A 7,683-nucleotide genomic window follows, 5' to 3' on the forward strand; every position below is an offset into this window, starting at 1 on the left:
ATACAATTTACCATTGTATTGGGTGTGTTGGGGACACAAGAGACTCTTTGTTATTTGGTTGCAGGGTTGTTTGAGAGAGACCATCTTCATCCTACGCCTCCTATAGATTGATAAACCTTAGGTCATCCACTTGAGTGAAATTTGCTACTGTCCTACAAACAACTGCACTTGGAGGCCCAACAACGTCTACAAGAAGAAGGTTGTGTAGTAGACATCAGCGGCCCGGACCAACCTTACATGACCACGTTCATGAGACCGATTCCATCGACGGACATGCAACTAGTTTTGCATAAAGGTGGCTGGCGGGTGTCTATTTCTCCAACTTTAGTTGATTCGAATTTGACTACGGCCGGTCCTTGTTGAAGGTTAAAACAGCAAACTTGATGAAACATCATTGTGTTTTTTTATGCATAGGTAAGTATGGTTCTTACAAGAAGCCCGTAGAAGCCACGTAGAACTTGCAACAACAAAGTAGAGGACATCTAACTTGTTTTTGTAGGGAATGTTGTGATGTGATATGGTCAAGACATGATGTGATATATTTTGATGTATGAGATGATCATGTTTTGTAAAAGTTATCGGCAACTGGCAGGAGCCTTATGGTTGTCGCTTTATTGTATGAAATGCAATCTCCATGTAATTGCTTTACTTTATCACTATGCGTTAGCGATAGTTGTAGAAGCTATAGTTGGCGAGACGACAACGACGCTACGATGGAGATCAAGGTGTCAAGCCGGTAACGATGGATATCATGACGGTGCTTTGGTGATGGAGATCAAAGGCACAAGATGATGATGGCCATATCATGTCACATATTTTGATTGCATGTGATGTTTATCTTTTATGCATCTTATTTTGCTTAGTACGGTGGTAGCATTATAAGATGATCCCTCACTAAACTTCAAGGTATAAGTGTTTTCCCTGAGTATGCACCGTTGCGACAGTTCATCGTGCCGAGACACCGCGTGATGATCGGGTGTGATAAGCTCTACGTTCACATATAATGGGTGCAAGACAGTTTTGCACGTGCACGATACTCGGGTTAAACTTGACGGGTCTAGCATGTACAGACATGGCCTCGGAACACTGAGACCGAATGGTTGAACGTGAATCATATAGTAGACACCATTGAAAACTACTCCATCTCACATGATGATCGGACATGGTTTACTTGATATGGATCACGTGATCATTTAGATGACTCGAGGGATGTCTATCTAAGTGGGAGTTCTTAAGTAATATGATTAATTGAACTTAATTTATCATGAACTTAGTCCTAATAGTATTTTTTTATCTATGTTGTAGATCAATAGCTTGCGATATAGCTCCTATATATATTTTTGATATGTTCCTAGAGAAAAGTTTAAAGATGATAGTAGCAATGATGCGGACTAGGTCTGTGATCTGAGGATTATCCTCATTGCTGCATAGAAGAATTATGTCCTTGATGCACCGCTAGGTGACAGACCTATTGCAGGAGCACATGCAGACATTATGAACGTTTGACAAGCTCGGTATGATGACTACTTGATAGTTTAGTGCACCATGCTTTACGGCTTAGAACCGGGACTTCAAAATGTTTTGAATGCCATGGAGCATATAAGATGTACCAAGAGTTGAAATTGGTATTTTTGGCTCATGCCCATGTCGAGAGGTATGAGACCACCGACAAGTACTTTGCCTACAAGATGGAGGAGAATGGCTCTGCTAGTGAGCATGTACTCAGAATGTCTGGGTACTACAGTCGCTTGAATCAAGTGGTAGTTAATCTTCTAGATAAGATAGTGATTGACAGAGTTCTCTAGTCACTATCACCAAGTTACTAGAACTTCATGATGAACTATAATATGCAAGGGATGACGAAAACGATTCCCAAGCTCTTCGCGATGCTAAAATCAGAGAAGGTAGAAATCAAGAAAGAGCATCAAATGTTGATGGTTATTAAGACCACTAGTTTCGATAAAAGGGAAAGGGAAAAATGGAACTTCAAGAACAATGACAAACAAGTTGTCACTCTCGTGAAGAAGCCCAAAGCTGGACCTAAGCCTGAAACTAAGTGCTTATACTGCGAAGGGAATGGCCACTAGAAGCGGAACTGCCCTAAAAAATTGGCGGATAAGAAGGATGGCAAAGTGAACAAATGTATGTTTGATATACATGTGCACTTTACTAGTGTTCATAGTAGCCCCTGGTATTTGATATCGGTTCAGTTGCTAAGATTTCTAACTCGAAACAGGAGTTGCAAAATGAACAGATACTAGTTAAGGGCGAGGTGACAATGTGTGTTGGAAGTGATTCCAAGGTTGATAAGATCACCATCGCACACTCCCTCTACCTTCGGGATTAGTGTTGGACCTAAATAAATGTTATTTGGTGTTTGCATTGAGCATGAATATGATTGGATCAAGTTTATTGCGATACGGTTATTCATGTAAGTTGGAGAATAATTGTTGTTCTATTTACATGAATAAAACCTTCTATGGTCATACACTCAATATAAATGGTTTACTGAATCTCGATCGTAGTGATACACATATTCATAATATTGATGCTAAAAGATGCAAAGTTCATAATGATAGTGCAACATATTTGTGGCACTGCTGTTTAGGTCATATTGGTGTAAAGCGCATGAAGAAACTCCATGCAGATGGGCTTTTGGAATCGCTTGATTATGAATCACTTGATGCTTGCGAACCATGCCTCATGGGCAAGATGACTAAGACTCTGTTCTCCAGAACAATGGAGCGAGCAACTAACTTATTGGAAATAATACATACCGATGTATCCGGTCCGATGAGTGTTGAGGCTCGTGGCGGGTATCGTTATTTTCTGACCTTCACATATGATTTGAGCAGATATGGGTATATCTACTAATGAAACACAAGTCTGAAACATTTGAAAAGTTCAAAGAATTTCAGAGTGAAGTGGAAAATCATCATAACAAGAAAATAAAGTTTCTACGATCTGATCACGGAGGTGAATATTTGAGTTACAAGTCTGGTCATCATTTAAAACAATCTGGAATAGTTTCACAACTCATACCACCTGGAACACCACAGCGTAATAGTGTGTCCGAACGTCGTAACCATACTTTCTTAGATATGGTGTGATCTATGATGTCTCTTACCGATTTACCACAATCGTTTTGGGGTTGTGCATTAGAGACAGTTGCATTCACGTTAAATAGGGCACCATCTAAATCCGTTGAGATGACACCGTATGAACTGTGGTTTGGCAAGAAACCTAAGCTGTCATTTCTTAAAATTTGGGTTTGCGATGCTTATGTGAAAGAGCTTCAGCCTGATAAGCTCGAACCAAAATCAAAGAAGTGCATCTTTAGAGGATACCCAAAAGAAATTATTGGGTACACCTTCTATCACAGATCCGAAGGCAAGATCTTTGTTGCTAAGAATGGATCCTTTCTAGAGAAGGAGTTTCTCTCGAAAGAAGTGAGTGGAAGGAAAGTAAAACTTGATGAGGTAATTGTACCTTCTCTCAAATTGGAAAGTAGTTCATCACAGAAATCAGTTCCAGTGATGCCTACACCAACTAGAGAAGAAGCTAATGATAATAATCATGAAACTTCGGATCAAGTTACTACTGAACCTTGTAGGTCAACCAGAGCACGTTCGACACCTGAGTGGTACATTAATCCTATTCTGGAAGTCATGTTACTAGATCTTGATGAACCTACGAACTATGAGGAAGCCGTGATGAGCCCAGATTCTGATAAATGGCTTGAGGCCATGAAATCTAAGATAGGATCCATGTATGAGAACAAAGTGTGGATTTTGGTGGACTTGCCCGATGATCGGCAAGCCATAGAGAATAAATGGATCTTCAAGAAGAAGACTGATGCTGATGGTAATGTTACTGTCTACAAAGCTTGACTTGTTGTGAAATGTTTTCGACTAGTTCAAGGAGTTGACTATGATGGGACCTTCTCACCCGTAGTGATGCTTAACTCTGTTCGAATCATGTTAGCAATTGCCGCATTTTATGATTATGAAATTTGGAAAATGGACGTCAAAACTGCATTCCTTAATGGATTTCTTAAAGAAGAGTTGTATATGATGCAACCGGAAGGTTTTGTCGATCCTAAAGGTGTTAACAAAGTGTGCAAGCTCCAGCAATCCATTTATGGACTGGTGCAAGCGTCTCGGAGTTGGAATATACGCTTTGATAGTGTGATCAAAGCATATGGTTTTATACAGACTTTTGGAGAAGCCTGTATTTACAAGAAAGTGAGTGGGATATCTGTAGCATTTCTAATATTATATGTGGATGACATATTGTTGATTGGAAATAACACAGAATTTCTAGATAGCATAAAAGGATACTTGAATAAGAATTTTTCAATGAAAAACCTCGGTGAAGCTGCTTATATATTGGGCATGAAGATCAATAGGGACAGATTGAGATGCGTAATAGGACTTTCTCAAAGCACATCCCTTAACAAGATTTTGTAGAAGTTCAAAATAGATCAGTCAAAGAAAGAGCTTTTGCCTGTGTTGCAAGGTCTGAAGTCGAGTAAGACTCAAATCCCGACCACGGCAGAAGATAGAGAGAGAATGAAAGTCATTCCCTATGCCTCAGCCATAGGTTCTATATGATATGCCATGCTGTGTACCAAACCTATTGTGTACATTGCCATGAGTTTGGCAAGGGGGTACAACAGTGATCCAGGAGTAGATCACTGGACAACGGTCAAAATTATCCTTAGAGGACTAAGGAAATATTTCTCGTTTATGGAGGTGGTAAAGAGTTCGTCGTAAAGAGTTACATTGATGCAAGCTTTTACACCGATCCAGATGACTCTGAGTCTCAATCTGGATACATATTGAGAGTCGGAGCAATTAGCTAGAGTAGCTCCATGCAGAGCATTGTAGACATAGAAATTTGCAAAATACATACGGATCTGAATGTGATAGTCACGTTGACTAAACCTCTCTCACAAGCAAAACATGATCACACCTTAGTACTCTTTGGGTGTTAATCACATAGCGATGTGAGCTAGATTATTGACTCTGGTGAACCCTTTGGGTATTGGTCACATGGCAATGTGGACTATGGATGTTAATCACATAAAGATGTGAACTATTGGTGTTAAATCACATGGCGATGTGAACTAGATTATTGATTCTAGTGCAAGTGGGAGACTGAAGGAAATATGCCCTAGAGGCAATAATAAAGTTGTTATTTATATTTCCTTATATCATGATAAACGTTTATTATTCATGCTACAATTGTATTAACCGGAAACTTGACACATCTTTTGATACATAGACAAAACACAGTGTCCCTAGTAAGCCTCTACTAGAGTAGCTCATTATTCAAAGATGGTTAAGTTTCCTGACCATAGACATGTGTTGTCATTTGATGAACGGGATCACATCATTAGGAGAATGATGTGATGGACAAGACCCATCCGTTTGCTTAGCATAATGATCATTAAGTTTTATTGCTATTGCTTTCTTCATGACTTATACATGTTCCTTTCACTACGAGATTATGCAACTCCCGAATACCGGAGGAACACCTTGTGTGCTATCAAACGTCACAACATAACTGGCTGATTATAAAGATGCTCTACAGGTGTCTCTGAAGGTGTTTGTTGGGTTTGCATAGATCGAGATTCGGATTTGTCACTCCGAGTATCGGAGAGGTATCTGTGGGCCCTCTCGGTAATGCACATTATGATAAGCCTTGTAAGCAATGTGACTAATGAGTTAGTTGCGGGATGATGCATTATGGAACGAGTAAAGAGAATTTCCGGTAACGAGATTGAACTAGGTATGAAGATACTGGCGATCGAATCTCGGGCAAGTTACATACCGTTGACAAAGCGAATTACATATGTTGTCATTACGATTTGACCGACAAAGATCTTCGTCAAATATGTAGGAACCAATATGAGCATCCAGGTTCCGCTATTGGTTATTTATTGGAGATGTGTCTCGGTCATGTCTACATAGTTCTCGAACTCGTAGGGTCTGCACGCTAAAAGTTCAATGACAATTTGTATTATGAGTTATGTGTTTTGGTGACCGAAGATTGTTCGGAGTCCCGGATGAGATCACGGACATGGCAAGGAGTCTCGAAATGGTCGAGAGGTAAATATTGATATATTGGACGATGGTATTCGGACACCGGAATTGTTTCAGAATGGTTCCGGTATTTTTCGGAGTACCGAGGGGTTACCAGAACCCCCCGAGGAAGGTAATGGGCATACATGGGCCATAGAGGACAGGGGAGGCACCCCACAAGGGGTGGCCGCACCCCCTCCCACGAGGAGTCCGAATTGGACTAGGGGAGGGGGTGCGCCCCCCTTTCCTTATCCTCTTCCCTCTCCCTTCCCCTTTCCCCCTTCGTAATATAGGAATGGGGCCGAATAGGACTTGGAGTCCTATTCGGTTTCCCCCCACGGCGCGCCCCCTCTAGGTCGGCAACCCCCTCCCCTCCTCCTTTATATACGGGGGCAGGGGGTACTCCACAGCACAATAGTTGTTCTCTTAGCCGTGTGCGGTGCCCCCCTCCACAGCTTACTCCTCCGGTCACAGCGTCGTAGTGCTTAGGCGAAGCCCTGCGCGGATCACATCATCATCACCGTCACCACGCCATCGTGTTGACGAAACTCTCCCTCGAACCTCTACTAGATGAAGAGTTTGAGGGACATCATTGAGTTGAATGTGTGCTGAACTCAGAGGTGTCGTATGTTCGGTACTAGATCGGTTGGATCGTGAAGACGTTTGACTACATCAACCGCGTTAACCTAACGCTTTCGCTTTCGGTCTACGAGGGTACGTGGACACACTCTCCCCCTCTCGTTGCTATGCATCTCCTAGATATATCTTGCATGACCATAGGATTTTTTTTGAAATTGCATGCTACGTTCCCCGACATACATTGTAAAGGTACTAGCAATTGTGGCTTAATTCCACGCAACAACTCCTGATTTGCATGCTTTGCTTGTCCATTGGACTGTGGATGTGCTACTGAAGCAACATTAAGCCTAATATGTTCCTTCTGATGAAACTGCTTCATAGCTCCCTTGGAGAGATTAGTGCCATTGTCAGTGATGATGCTATTTGGATAACCAAAGCGAAAATCAACTTCTTCAGAAATTTGACTCTTGTGGCTGCATCATAATTGCTAACTGGTTCTGCTTCGACCCACTTGCTGAGTTTACCAACTGGAACCAAAAGGTGAGTCTTCTTGTCCTTGGACCTCTTGAAAGGACCAACCATATAAAGCCCCCAAACTGCAAAAGGCCAAGTGATTGGAATCATTTGAAATTCTTGAGCCAGCACACGAGCTTGGCGTGTGATGTCTACTACGCAACCTTCTTCTTGTAGACTTGTGTTGGGCCTCCAAGCACAGAGTTTTGTAGGACGGTAGAAATTTTCCCTCAAGTGGATGACCTAAGGTTTATCAATCCGTGGGAGGCATAGGATCAAGATGGTCTCTCTCAAACAACCCTGTAGCCAAATAACAAAGAGTCTCTTGTGTCCCCAACACATCCAATACAATGGTAGATTGTATAGGTGCACTAGTTCGGCGAAGAGATGGTGATACAAGTGCAATATGGATACTAGATATAGGTTTTTGTAATCTGAAAATATAAAAACAGCAAGGTAACTAGTAACAAAAGTGCGCGAAAACAGAATTGCAATGCTTGAAAAC

This window comes from Triticum aestivum, chromosome 7A (genome assembly GCF_018294505.1).
Source record: "Triticum aestivum cultivar Chinese Spring chromosome 7A, IWGSC CS RefSeq v2.1, whole genome shotgun sequence".
NCBI classification, from domain to species: Eukaryota; Viridiplantae; Streptophyta; class Magnoliopsida; order Poales; family Poaceae; genus Triticum; species Triticum aestivum.